General features: G+C 42.7%; 1 protein-coding gene across 5 annotated transcripts in view; it reads left to right on the top strand.

The window, feature by feature from the left end:
- The window catches only part of SNCAIP (synuclein alpha interacting protein), a 126,606-nt gene that overhangs the window by 12,087 nt on the left and 98,905 nt on the right, over positions 1 to 15,614 (top strand). For all 5 annotated transcript variants that reach the window (XM_081880390.1, XM_081880393.1, XM_081880389.1 and 2 more), the window contains exon 2: positions 15,442 to 15,527. The gene's annotated coding sequence lies outside the window, so the exon portion shown is untranslated. The remainder of the gene's footprint in view (positions 1 to 15,441; positions 15,528 to 15,614) is intronic.

Below are 15,614 nucleotides of genomic sequence, written 5' to 3'. Positions count from 1 at the left end.
CTGCCACTAGAGGTACCACTGTACATAGGGGACTGGAAGCTAAGAACAGAATCAAATTGTTGAATAAATTAACACGAGCAGCTCATTTACTGACAGCTGTACATCATGGGGGAAATGTAAAATGAGTCCTACTCAGGAGGCCCATTATAAATAGTGCACTTGAGTAATGCAAGCCCATTGATTTCAATAGGCCAACTCCAAATCCAACTTAGTTGGGTGTGAACCTATGCATTATTATTAAATTAAATGTGTATATCGCTTTTCATTCGAAGATCTCAGGATGGTTCACAACAGTCTATTCATAACATATACTTCTGATTTAGAATTACAAAAAACCTAATGTAACAGAGAAGTACAAACAATAAAGTGTTTGCTGGTCATTTATCAAGTTGCTCACCTCTCAAAAGTAGTGCATTGTGATTTCACCATAACACCAGTTACACATCCAACAACATATGGCTAAAATTACCCAAAAGCCAATCACTTTGTATTTAGCCCATCATGGGCTTGCTACAGATATTCTTGTGGTGTACACAACATACTGTTTTCTTGTTTTGATGACAATAGTAACAAGTTGTTTTGAATATTCCTTTGAGCGTAGTGTGAAGAGCATGATGACAATTTTTATATTGCACTTGGCAGTTTTTAATTTCAAACAATGAAAAAAAGAATTGTAAGTTTACCAGTTGTATCCCCCAAAGCACACATGTAAATCTGTTGTTTTTGTATGCATGCTGGGCTGCTGGCATCTGCGGAACAATAAGGGTTCTACTGCTTTATAAATGGAACTCAAGTGAATTACATGGACATTTAAAATTCATGGACCGAAACACAGTTCTGTTTTGTTCTTTTTAAAAAAGACAACCACACTCTTAACATTTAGGGTTAAAATATTTTGAGAATTTTACATCGCAATTCTGTACATGCATATTCAGAAGGAATTCAACAGGACTTATTCCTAATAATTATGTGCATGAAAAGTTCCCTGTCTCCATCCAAGGTCCCTAAGATTTTCAGAGACCCATTCGCTGGTGAGTCTCTTACTCGGAAAGTTTGTGTACTCTTTTCATCACTGAATCTTGTGTTTGTATTGCTTTGTCTTGAACATTGTTTTCCCTCTCCTGCACCTTGCATAGTTCACCACCAGGCTTGCAAGCCCCAGATCCTGTTCTCTGCCTTTTGTCCACTTCAAGCCACCATCTCCTTTATGCTACAGCTGTTTTCATTGCCTCCTCTCCCTATCTTCTATCTTCCACAGCTCCAGACTCCCAGTCCCTTTGTGCACAACCTGTGCCAGCAGCTTCCCTTTTATTCTGCTGACTTCCTCTTCTTGAGTCTGCACCTCTCATGTCACACCTCTCTACTGTGTGTGATTTGTACTGCAATCTCTTGACAGTGTGTATAGCATGAGTAGGCAAACTAAGGCCCGGGGGGCGGATCTGGCCCAATCGCCTTCTAAATCCGGCCCCCAGACGGCCTGGGAATCAGCGTGTTTTTACATCAGTAGAATGTGTGCTTTTATTTAAAATGCATCTCTGGGATATTTGTGGGGCATAGGAATTTGTTGATTCCCCCCCCCCCCAAAATATACATAGTCTGGCTTCCCCCCCCAAGGTCTGAGGCACAGTGGACCGGCCCCCTGCTGAAAAAGTTTGCTGACCCCTGGTGTATAGGATTTGAGGCTTAGGGTGTATTATCAGTGTAAATAGGTACCGCTCCGGCAGGAAGGTAAACGGCGTTTCCGTGCGCTACTTTGGTTCGCCAGAAGCGGCTTAGTCATGCTGGCCATATGACCTGGAAGCTGTAGGCTGGCTCCCTCGGCCAATAAAGTGAGATGAGCGCTGCAACCCCAGAATCGGTCACGACTGGACCTAATGGTCAGGGGTCCCTTTACCTTTACCTTTTAATGCTATGGTTACTTTTTTCAGTCATGTGCTCAACCTCTAGGACTCCCCCATTTCTTTAGTAACCATTAGCTGGTCTTTCCTTGGTGGAATCTACACACATATTTTAAAAAATGCTGTGAAAATGCTTTTTTTAAAAAAAAAAGTTTTGAAAAATACATTAAATTTGGCATAGCTCGCTATCACCATCCAGTGTCACATTTGTATATTGCACTGTACAACACATTTAAAACATTTTATTTGCAGCTGTATAGATGAGTCCCTGACATTGTAGTGGAGGATATAGATCAAGTGCGTTGATGGCCTTGGAAGCCAATAACTGGCTGCTCTGTTATCACAGTGGGGCCTGTGCAGTTTTTTGAAGGGCAGCCAGTTGAAAACAAAAACTAGACGCCTCCATCTTTGTGTAGACAAGGAAGTTTCAGCAGGTGGAGCTTGTAATGGGATGAATTGATGCTTTAGGACAGATGAACCCAATATTTCCATAAGCGGAGAAGCTTTGTTGGGAGTCCCACATGTGCATCAGATCGCTTTTTTTGAGCTTTGATGCAGGTCACATACTATTTCAGAGTATTAATCTTTCCATACAAAATGGAGCATGTCTTCACAAATAGTGGCACATTTTTTTAGAAGGTAGAGTCATACTCAAAAACCTAGTGTAACATGAAAGTGAGATCCCAGTGAGAATTACTTTTGGAGTGGCTCTGGATGTCTAAGATTAATTTGTCAGCATGATGAAAGTGCTAATGGAATTTATAGAAATGTTGCCTTTCCCATTTTTTTTAACCTTTAGAAACAGGTCAGATCAAAATTAAAATAACTGCACAGTGCTGTCACTCGGATGACTAAGGTAACCTTAAATGAATTGCATTCATTTTGGCATATGTTCATAAGCAGGTTTAGGGTACAAGTGCCAGGCATATGTGCTGCTGATGCCCTTATTGCAGTTTGCACTACACAAAACAGCAGCAAGAAGTTGAGAAACAACAACTCTCATTCCAGTGGAATGAGTAGGATTTAAATGCCTTAACATCTCTTTACGATTAGGGCTCAAGGCTGTAAAACACACAAAAAAGTGCTTGAGTAGGCAGCATCACGTTGAAGGATTAGACCGAATGTAAGCAAATGTGCATTACGGAACCCTCTAGTTCAAGCACAGCATAAACTCAGCGCAGTGGAATCTTTGTTGGTATCCACAATATATACTTGAATTAATGAGAGTTGAGCAATCAGAAGTCATCAAAGCAAGAAGGATTCCCAGTGGAAAACAAGAGCTTTTCAAGTGGTCGCTATCCTCACTCTTTCCATATTATTACATACATATATATATATATATATATATATATATATATATATATATATATATATAGAAGCCATTTGCATGTGTGAAGGCCAGGCCAGGAATAGCCGGGTGGCATTACCAGGAACTGAGACTGGGATAAGCTGCTGTTGACTCAGAGCCACTAAGGGAGGGATAGCTAGATCTAGTTGAGGGAAATAATCCACAGAGCACAGCATTGACTAAGAGAGGAGGCATTCTCAAAAACCCCTCAGAAACAGGTCTTAGCTAGGATGACAATCTGAAGTCTCTGAAGAAGAGGGATGCAGCACAGAACAAGAACACAGACTGGAGAGACTGGAGCGGCTGAAGTAAGTGGTAAATTAGCAACACAGCCATTTGAGCTTGAAGGAGACTCTGGTCCTAAACACATTACTTCAAGATAACTTAACAGGCTAAATTCCAGCCAGTCTTCTCCTCCTGCCTCTTATCTCCCCAGACAATTTTGAGATTCAGGATTTGAAGAAATCCAATTCTCAGGGACATTATACTAAGTTAGCTCAAGAAGGATGTGGAGATCTTTTAAGATGCAAATTACAGTATAGGAATTTTACATTTGTCAGAAGAAGAGAACAAGTTCATGGAAGATGAATAATCTTGCCGTATTATTGTCCCAAAACTGTCAAATATTTTAATTAATAGGCTGTAGGTATGATGTACTATTAAAAGGTGGATTAAAAGGTTAAGCTTGCTGAGCTGGGAGGTCGTGTGCATGTTTTAGCAATTTATTCTACTCTGTGAAAGATTTTTTTGATAGCTGGTGTTTTAGTCACTTCTCAACATGATCCATAGAGAACTATGCCCAGAGATGAGGCCAACCTGTTTTTATGATGGCCTTATCTTGTGTTGTGCTTAAAACATGATAGGCTTAGAGCTGATGTGTGCTATGCCTTTAAATATTATCATTTCCCACAGATCTCATGCTGTAGGAATATGCTAGTCTGAATCTACTTGGGAAGGGAAGAATCTGAAATTGGGGGTGTATGCAGATATAAAATTAACATATTATTTATTTTGTTTTTTTTGACAAATTTATGCACCACTTGATGGTTAAAAAAAAAACCCTCTCAAAGAGGTTTACAAAAGATAAAACAGTAAAATGAAGAAATAATCACAACCATACTTGAAACCAACAGGAAAAGCACTGTGCATTTATCTGCACGGTGTCACATGTGAGCCCAAATATTTCCTATAGTTTAGGACTTCACATGTGACAAGCTTTCATAAACTAGGAGCCAAACTAAATGTTACACCTCAGAAGTGTATAATGATAGCTGTTGGACTCTTGCAGGAGAGGAAAATCTCTATAGGATGCAGGGAAGGGAGTGCTTTAGTTAGCATTTATTAAGAATATTTTTAAACCCGCCTGCCATTACAGTGGATCCCAGAATGGGGGTGCAATGCATAATTACAATACACCTATTACATAAAAATCAATTACAGTTAGAATTGGAGGAGGGGTGCTAGTGGCTTCTCCCGCTCAGGCTCAGAAATTCCTTGCCTAGGAAGGTCTATCTTGACTCCACTCCAATGACCTTCCCTTGAAAGGCAAATACTAGTTTTTCAAGAAAGATCTGTCAAGCTAACTTGGTAGGTGGGTGATTTTTTTTCTGTGAATACAGTGAGTTGACCAGCTGGCTATTGCATTTGTTTATTGCTGAGTGCAGTGCCTTTTTTTTCCTAAAAAAATGTTTAGAGGTACTCTCATTTTGACTCAAGAAAAGAACCATTTTATAGTTCAAATCGGGGAAAATAAATCCAGTAAATGGACAAAAGTACAAAGATTCACAAAATGTTTAGGGGTATGCGTACCCCTGCGTCCCACCAGAAAAAAGCACTAAAGGTAAAGGGACCCCTGACAGTTAAGTCCAGTCGTGAATGCGGTTGCAGCGCTCATCTCTCTTTACAGACCAAGGGAGCCGGCGTTTGTCCGCTTCCACAGACAGTTTTTCCGGGTCATGTAGCCAGCATGACTAAGCCGCTTCTGGCAAAGCCAGAGCAGCGCACGGAAACACCATTTACCTTCCCGCCGGAGTGGTACCTGTTTATCTACTTGCACTGCGTGCTTTTGAACTGCTAGGTTGGCAGAAGCTGGGACTGAACAACAGGAGCTTACCCCATCCCGGGGCCTTGAACCAGCGACCTGCCGATCAGCAGGTCCAAGCGGCACAGTGGTTTAAACCACAGCGCCACCCGTGTCTCCCCAGAAAAAAGCACAGGCTGTGTGTTATCTTCTGGGGGTTTTATGTTGATTTGATTATCTGTATTTAGTTCAGAATTTGACTTTACTGTTGTTAGTCACCATGGGCACTGTTTAACAGAAGGGTTAACTTTTTAGTAATAAATAGAAAGAGCCACAAGTTCAAAGACTCTGTGGGTATAGGGCCGAGTTGTATGATTCTTTGGATCCTGCATCCAGTACTGACTGTGAGTTATTTCAGCATCAATTTTTAATTAACATTTATGATGATGCTATCGTGCTGTTTTACCAAGTGGAAGTTGAAACGTAGCTCCATTCCTAAGCCTAAGCTTGTGTAAGAGAGCATTTATGCAAATGCTCCATATGCTCTTCAAATATATTATGTGACAATTGTTAGCATAAATTTCAAAAATAAGCACTCAGATGCACCAAAGCATGTAGTTTTATGAAATAACACATGATTTAAAGGAGGAAGTCGAATACAGTTTTGCAGCCGTTGAAGAAGCCCCATACTGTTGGTTTTTTCCAAAGTAGGAGTTCAAAACTGTATTTTTTTTTAAAAAAAATACCTGAATACTAGGAAATGAACAAATTGAGGATAATATGGGTGTGTCTCAGATTCCCTTGTCACCAAAAACGATTGTTGGGGTGGGAAGAGGTGATTGGTGGAGGGTGATTATACTAGTCTTTGGAGAGGTCAGCGCTGAAGGAAATGTACTTCTGTATACGTTGCGATTTAGCTAGATATGCAGAATCATCCAAATCGATTGGCGCAGGGCCACTGACTGTACTGTTAGAACATACAGTGATGATATAATTTACCGTATTTTTTGAACCATAACACTCACTTTTTTCCTCCTAGAAAGTAAGGGGAAATGTCTGTGCGTGTTATGGAGGAAATGCCTACAGGTGGCATGCCTATGGATTTTCCTCCTCTAAAAACTATGTGCGTGTTATGGTCGGGTGCGTGTTATAGAGCGAAAAATACGGGAACTCTGTAAAGGAGAAGTGGTGGAAGCGAGGTATGATGACTCTGATCCAAGGATCCATCTGTTTAGAAGTGGGATTGTCTGTCACAATCTGTGAGTCAATACTGGCTAAATAATCAGGTCTCTACTCTCAGTTTTGATGGTACAGTACTAATCATCTGCTCATGGAGGAGGGTCCGTCTCAGGTGCAGTATTCCCTCCGACTCATACAAATGATTAACCATGCCAGAACTTTGATTCTCCATATGGCACACACATGTAGTCCAAATCCCGCAATCAGTGCTACACCCAGATTTAACACATGCATTTCTTGCTTCTGTTCGGATATCGTCAATACTAAGCACATACAGTGGTACCTTGGGTTAAGAACTTAATTCGTTCTGGAGGTCCGTTCTTAACCTGAAACTGTTGTTAACCTGAGGTAACACTTTAGCTAATTGGGCCTCCCGCTGGCACTGCACCACCACCGCACAATTTCTGTTCTCATCCTGAAGCAAAGTTCTTAACCCGAGGTACTACTTCTGGGTTAGCGGAGTCTGTAACCTGAAGCATCTGTAACCTGAGGTACCACTGTATATCCAAGTGTCATAACATCTTCCTAGGACAGTGAGGATATGCTCCTGGCTCCATCCCCAAATTTGCACAGCTCCTTTGCCATAGTGCTGATGTTCACATGTATATAGGGTTGCCACCCATTCCTGGAAAAACCTGATCGTCCCTTTTTTTGGGGTGGGAGAAAGGTGTCCTCTGTCCTGTTGGATTTCAAATCGGACACCTTTTTCATGTATTCAAGCTCCTCCTCAAAAATGCATGGGCAGAAGGTGGCTCTGGTTGAGGAGGAGAGCGAGAGCCTGAGTGGGAGCTTGTGCGGGCAGAGATTGGGTCACAGAGAGTGAGGGGGCAGTTCTCACGGGCCTGGTCCATCCAGTGGAGGGTGGGCCGGGGGAGAGCATTTTTGCATGGGCAGAGGCGGGTGTGGGCAACAGCACATTGCATTTTGGACAGGCCTAGTCCATCCAGTCTGGTGGAGAGTTTGCACAGGCGTTGAGCAGGAAGGGCAGCCGGCTAAAGAGCAAGATCGGAAGAAAAAGAAATCACTGAGTGCAGCACAGCAGCTAAAATGTCAGGGCACTTGCCCCCCATAACTCACTCTATGTGGGGCTGCCCTTGAGACTGACCCAGAAACTCCAGTGGGTGTAAAATGCCACGGCGAGACTCCTTACGGGGTCCTTGCCGCGGGATCACATTCACCTGGTACATTACCAGCTGCTCTGGCTCCTGTTGGAGTATAGGATCAGGTTTAAGGTGCTGGTTTTAACCTTTAAAGCCCTAGGACCCTCGTACCTACGGGACCACCTCTCCTGGCATGTCCCACGGAGGAGTTTATGGTCTTCAAAAAAAACATCTTGGAGGTCCTAGGCCACAGGGAGGTTAGGCTGGCCTCAACCAGAGCCAGGGCTTTTTTGGCTGTGGCCCCGAACTGGTGGAACGCTCTGTCACAAGAGACTAGGGCCCTGCGGGACTTGACATCTTTCCGTAGGGCCTGCAAGACAGAGCTGTTCCACCAGGCCTTTGGCCAAGACACAGTCTGACCCCCTCCTTTGGTAATCCTCATAGAACTCTAGCCCAATGGTTGCCATTAATTTCATTCTGAATTGATTTTAGAATGAATTGATTTTGGAATGCTGTGTTACTTTTACTGTTGTTAGCCGCTCTGAGCCTGGCTTCAGTTGGGGAGAGTGGGATATAAGTAAAATATTATTATTATTATTATTATAACTCCTCTCATGCAAAGGTGGTGGTGAGTCGGCTCAAATTCTTGCTCTCTGATTGTATATGATATATATTTTGGAAAATGAGGTTTATGTAGGGGCATAATAGATTCATTTCCAATCTGGCAATGCTTTTAAATACTCTCAAAGTGCGCTTCCCCTCTAATAGTGCTTTTGGGTTTTTTTGTTTCCCATTGACTAAAGCACTGGTAACCATGTTTGCCATTGCAATGCATTGCTATGAAGTCATTTCTGCCCCAGGTAAAGTAAATTTTAACACACACATCCAATTGACCCCCCCCCCCAACCTGTTCTGTATTTTGCCTGACCTGTCCCTTATTTTGCCTGACCAAAGGTGGCAAGACTACATGTAGAGAGAACAGAGATGTCTGCAAGCCTAAGCATGCAGATTTCTCTTGAATTGGGAACCACTGTTGGATGATTCTCCCAGCGTGTTCATTTGGAGGTCCATATTTAATGCACCAATGACATATTTGGACGAGAGGACAGAAAGCACTTGGAGGCAGGTCCAACTGCCCAGCTATGCTGCCTTCTGATCCTACGAGACCCCTTCACATGGTTGATGCCTGAAGCGAGACCATATGTTTGTTTGCTCTATTGGTGTGCAAATCTTCTGTGGTTCCGTGATATGACATATAAAATGTTTTACACACAAGAGATAGGAAGTGCTGCACATTTTAAACATTAAGCAGATAAAATTTGAGAGACACCATAACAGTTGGAACACACATTATTCCTTTTTTTTTCATAATTAGGGATAATATGAAGCAAAGAGCGTCTTCATATTAAACGCAGGATATTCCTGTTGGCAAGCGGTCTTAGACCAATTAAGCTAAATAAATTAAAGCGACTACCATCTGGCATTAGTCTCAAAGTGTTTTACAATAAGAAAGTAACTACACAATGCTCTGAGAGATTACAAAAGCACTGAAATTCTAATGGGCGATGATTTCATTTGAGCTGGGGAATATGACACAGAAGATCTACGCACCAAATTTCAGGAAACAGAAGCCAGGGATCCAAGGAACACTGAAACTAGTTCTGTGGACCCAAGAGAGCTTTAGATTTGTGGGTTTTTCCCCACCAGCATCCTGTGCCACATGGCAAACTACTTTTGAAACGGAGGTAGCGATAGGTGGACTTCCTTCGGCTTAATTCAGAGTTGGGTCAGCAATTACAACCACCTTTGGAAAATCCTCTGCACACATGCCTGCCAACACTTCTAAATTGACTTGTGATGCTGGATGCATTGCATCATATATTGCCTTAACATTTCATCCACATTTTGTCAGAGCACTTGGCAGTCATTGCTACTCAGATAGACCTATGCAGATCCCTCCACAGGGTTTTTTTTAATAGCTACAGTTCACTGTAAAAAGCCTGGAAAGATGCTCAAAGGCGGGAAGTAGCTACGTAGTCTCTATAGTGAAACATAGTGCGAGTTTATGGGGGCTCTCAGATGTGGGAAATTTTGCATTAAGCTTTCCTGATTATATTGCTAGCATTTCTGCTCCATTTTTACTGCAGTACCTGTTGCATTCTGGAATTGTAGCTTTTTGACTGCTACACCAGCATATCACACCAAATCTCATTCACACAAACGTCGTTTGACCATGTAACTACTCCCTCCTGCTTTCCACACACATTGTGCTTCTGTTCCTCCCTGATTCCTGCATGAAAACAGGAGAAAAGAACTGTATGTCAGTACAGTGGACGCTCGGGTTGTGAACACGATCCGTGCAGGATGCACATTCGCAACCCACAGCCTTCACAACCCACAGCGGCGTGTCTGCACATGTGCGGGTTGCAATTCAGCTCTTCTGCGCATGCGCGACCGCTGAAACTCAGAAGTAACACATTCCGGTACTTCCAGGTTTCAACGGGTCCGTAACCCGAAAAAACACAACCTAAAGCGTCTGTAACCCAAGGTATGCAAGCACAAACTTTGCCACTTTACCCTTGCAATTTTATAGGTTAAAAAAAAAAAAGGTAAAGGACCCCCAACAGTTAAGTCCAGTCACGAACAACTCTGGGGTTGCGGCGCGCATCTCATTTTATTGGCTGAGGGAGCCGGCGTACAGCTTCTGGGTCATGTGGCCAGCATGACTAAGCTGCTTCTGGCGAACCAGAGCAGCGCACGGAAACGCCGTTTACCTTCCCACCGCAGTGGTACCTATTTATCTGCTTGCACTTTGATGTGCTTTCGAACTGCTAGGTTGGCAGGAGCAGGAACCGAGCAACGGGAGCTCACCCCGTCGCAGGGATTCAAACCGCCGACCTTCCGATCGGCAATCCCTAGGCTCAGTGGTTGCAAGTGGTTGAAAGCTAAGTGCAAAATGTGCTTGGCGCCTGCCTAATTTCGAATAGTGCAATGCAACCTAGCACTCATTTCCAAATTATTTGGAAACAGGTTTTTTTTCTGGAAGCAAACAACATGGAAATGAGTAGTAAACTTGTACCATATTGCAGCAGAGTTCCAGAAGTGGCTTTTATGTTGCGTGAAAGCTTAAATTATGGTTTCCATACATCAGGAATTCCCTGGACATAGCCGGGATTTGCGTCCATATTTTCACTATTTGAAATATGGCAACCCTAGGTTAAATATAATGCAGCGTCAGGCATACTAGGGCAGGGGTCAGCAAACTTTTTCAGCAGGGGGCTGGTCCACTGTCTCTCAGACCTTGTGGGGGGCCAGACTATATTTTGGAAAAAAAACACTGAACGAATTCCTATTCCTCACAAATAACCCAGAAATGCATTTTAAATAAAAGCACACATTCTACTTATGTAAAAACACCTGGCAGGCCCCACAAATAACCCAGAGATGCATTTTAAATCAAAGGACACATTCTATTCATGTAAAAACACGCTGATTCCTGGACTGTCTATGGGCCGGATTTAGAAGCCGATTGGGCCGGATCCAGCCCCCGGGCCTTAGTTTGCCTACCCCTGTACTAGAGTATTGCAGAATATATGGGAACTTTATGGTTGTTGTTTTATTTTCAATTCATAACTAGCTTTGTTTTGAATTAGATATGAGGTTATTTGACAGTAACTGGTCTCCTCTGAATTGTGAAGTGAATCATCAATTATGTCTTTCGATAAAGCAAGATATGCAGAGACATATATGGTCATAAAAGTTCATAAGTAATAGCTCCTGTGAGATTTCTTACAGTGCTGAGATCAGAGCAGACACACACACACACACACACAAAACTGTTTTTTAGGATTTGGCCTTGGAGCCCGTGTAATTTTTGTTAAGAAGCAATTCATAAATGCCACATTTCCATGAACAAAATGTTTCCAAACTGGCTTACTGTTGAAGATGGAGATTTTCAAATTATCGTGAATAATTCACTGGGAATGTGGTAGAGTTCTTTAAAATAACGACAAAAAACTTGCACAGTCTTTTCTATCATAAATGCTGTAAATATAATACTAAAGATGCATACTTCTTTCTGCCCCTGTTTTTAATATTTGTGAAGTACAATGATAATGTTACAGAACACTGACATGTGATCTGTAGATTTCTCTAATCTTAGTAGAGAACAATATTACAGGGAGCTCCCCCCCACCCCCAGAAACTGAAGTTTCTTATTCAGCATATTTAATCCCTACAAGCCACATATAACCTTAAGGGAAGAAACACTGGTCCCTTCCCCCACATTTCACTTACCGTACATGGCAGATAATGACAAATTCTAGAAGAATAGCCAAGTTAGCTTGTCTTTAGCAAAAGCATCATGGTGAACTGCGGCTCCGTAAACCAACAAATTTATCGTAGCATAAGCGTCTAACAAAATAGACCTTAGTTCTTCGCAAGAGCTTTTTGTCAAAATAAATTATTCCAGCAGGATCACTCTCGTGTTTTGGTAGGCGAGGAAATAGCTGCAAGGGACAGAGGTTAGATATGTGTCGTCTTGTCATTGAGCCATGCTTTCATCAGGCAGGCTGTAAAAAAGGGGTCATACATAATCGGGATTTAACTATCTATTACTATCCTGCTGTGACAGCTCTCTGGAATTATTTTGACAGTTGATTTAAGAGGCTGCACAGGGTTATCTTATTACCTTGTTTACATTAACAGGGTACTTCACATTTAAGGGGCATTATAAGCTGATCTTGCTGTCATCTATTACTGTAGTGTTGAAGAATAGACACACGTGGTAGCTGTATAATCTGGCCCACAGCCTTCTTTAAAACTGGGGTGGTGAACCATTTTTTGTCTGATGATCTTTTTTAGGGCCATATGGCAGTGGTGGGTGTGGCCAATGTATACATGCAGACACACTCCACACACATAAGTAGATTCAGCCCACACATGTGGTCACTACACATAGGGACCATGCCTGCACACCATAGCTGTCAACTGTCCCTTATTTGGCGGGAAAGTCCCTTATCCCTGCGCTGTGTCCCGCTGCTGTCCCTTATTGATGATGTCCCTTAAATTTCCTGGGTTTCAAAGGAAGCAGCTTCTCTCCCTCCCTCCCTCCCTGCCGGCCAGGGAGGAGGGAGGCTCCAACTGTGTTGCTTGGCTGTGTTGCTCACCCAATAAGGAGTCTAAGAATGACTGGGGGGTGGAGCTTGCATGCCTTGTGCCGATCAAATCGGCCGCGTTGCCTGAGGACTCGCCTTTGCTCAGCGCTTCCCAGCGGAGAGGTGACGGTGGTTTCCCTTGCTGCATCCCCTTTGCCGGGTTGCTGTGCTGTGGGAACCACCGCTTGAGGCTTTGTTTGGCTGCTGACTGGGCTTTCTGCTTTTGGCTTGGAGGGGCTCAGAAGTTGAACATACCTGTGCTTGGAAAATCCCTTATTTTGGCTGCTGATCCCTTATTTACGAGGCTGCTGGTCCCTTATTTTCACAGCTATGCTGCACGCTCAACACAAATAGAGCACACACAGAGACACACATACAACACACACACTCACTGAATTTGCAGGTATGCAGACCTCTCATTTTCTGCTGCATATGTACGCATGCACACGCATGCACGCACACACAGAGTTGTATATCCATGCATACACCATACTGTCCGTCATTTCTCCCATGAAAATAAGGACGTCCTGTTCAACAACAAAAACCGTCTTATTATTTATTCCCTACGCATCTGACTGTGTTGCCCCAGTCACTCCTGGCGGCTTCCAACATATATAAAAAACATAATAGGCAGTCAGTCGGTCAAGTTTATTGCTTATAGCCAAAGGCTGTTGCAATGTATACAATGTCATTCAATAAAAGATATACTAGTTTGATACAAAAACTTAAAACATTTACATTGTCAAAACATGACCTAATCTGCACAAAGCTATAGAAACTTCTTAATATACAAATTGACACATTAGACAATAAAATTTATAAGCTAAAATCACCGCAGGGCCACTAATATATTAAAAGTAATATTAAATAATACAATAGACAATTATGTAGAAAGTTTAGTGAGAAAGATACAGCTTGGTGTTGATGGGGTCAAAAAATTCATCTCCTTTACAGTTGATAGCTATCTTGGCTATATAATGTTTTCTACTGTATTTGCATGTATATTCCTCCAGTAAAGTCCTGTGGGGAACTGAGTTCCTATTGGGAAAGACTTGACCAACTACTCGAAAGTATAGACTCTTTGTCGCCCAACCCTCGGTTTGTCTTGGGGGGCAACTTCAGTGCCCAGATTGGCCTTGTCTCCCCACAAAATAAAATATTATCTGGACTAAACCTGGAGGACGAATCCAAAATCTGCCAGAGGGCACCACCTCTAACCCTGCTGGGAAATACCTCTGTGAACTTATATTAAAAAAACTTAATAAAACATTAAACATTTAAAAAACCTCCCTATGCAGGGCTGCCTTCAGATGTCTTCTAATGGTTACATATCTCCTTGGCTCAGGGGTTGCATAACTCCATACCATCCATCGTTTCTCCGATGAAAATAGGGACGTCCTAAGGAAAAGCAGGGCATTCTGGGATCAAATCAGAAACCAGGATTGCTTCTGTAAATCTGGAACTGTCCATGGAAAATAGGGACACTTGGAGAGTCTGCGTACACTCTCTTGCCCAAGGCAGGCTGAGGGTTCTTACAAAATCATCCCCGATCCAGTGCTGGGGTGCAGGGAAATGCTGCCTCTTTGTTTTCACAGAACTATCTATGAAGAATAAAAGGCAGATAGCGCAGGAACCCCTCCCACAGAAAGAAAAGGGGGGTGCTGCCTAACAGCGCAAACAGTACCCATGTATGCCAGATTGGGGTGGTAGCCGTCCCACCACAGAGCTCTCCCAGCTGAACTGGCCAGCTACTACGGTTGTATCCCTGCTGCAAACCACAAGCAGAGCGCTTTATCATCCAATCTCAGTGCAGAGTACCCCAGTGCTGAAACTGGAAAATAAAACTGGGCTGGGGCTGGGGGGGGGGGGCTTCCTTCCTATGTCTGGCCAGACTGAATCAAGGCTATGAGTTAGCCCCCTGTACTTTAAAATAATGAAGGGAACCACAGGTAATTTCAGTAAGAACTAGTATGATATAATTCTTTCTGAGTTCCAGCTTGTAATCATGACATCCATATGTCCTTGGTTCAGTCTCACGTGTAATTATTTTACGGCCAATTCACAGAATTGTTGGACTGTACAAGTATATGTGTGTGTTTGGTGCAGTGCTCACTATATATTGCATATTTCTGCATTACAAATTGTTTTGGGTGTTTTAGTATTAAAAACAGATGACAGCACATATTTCAAGCATTCAGGCACATATGTTCAGAAGAGTAGAGTTACATCCAAAAGGGTGCATGTTCCAGGTCTCTGTATGCACCAATCCCCCCGCCCCCACGGGTATTTCTTCCTTTAGCATCTTCTCTGACACACCCTTCTCTCCCTATCCCTGCCAAATTGGTATTTTCAACTCACCAAATGTAAAACCATCACAGGGAGTTACTAAAGAGGAACAGCTGGTAAAATCTGAATGTTTATTGCTCGCACGCACACAAATCACATCGCTGGATTATGGCCACATAGCATATATGCGTGTGAATACTAACTCTCACTCCAAGCTTCCTTTAACACTTCGAACTGCTCTTCCAAAGTAACAGCAGCGAGAATAATGGAAAAATATGTGCACTCAGCCAAATGTGTGCATGCATAATAAGTCAGCATCCTTTAGCATGTGTGTAACCATTAATTTTGTTCCTCTCAGCGTGGCTTGTAAATGTCTCTGAATTCTTCCTTGCAGATCTGGTGTTGTGGTGCTGCCTGTGTTAAACGAACGAATGTAGAATGCGACTTAGTGGAGGCTTGCAAAGACGTCGGAAGAATTAGGTAAATCAAATGGCAAGATCCACCTTTCTTTCTTTCTTTCTTTCTTTCTTTCTTTCTTTCTTTCTTTCTTTCTCCCCCCAGTTACAT

Source organism: Podarcis erhardii, assembly GCF_964252035.2.
Source record: "Podarcis erhardii genome assembly, chromosome: 11".
Taxonomy (NCBI): domain Eukaryota; kingdom Metazoa; phylum Chordata; class Lepidosauria; order Squamata; family Lacertidae; genus Podarcis; species Podarcis erhardii.
Note: the sequence above shows the minus strand (reverse complement) of the source record. Positions and strands in the feature narration are given on the sequence as shown.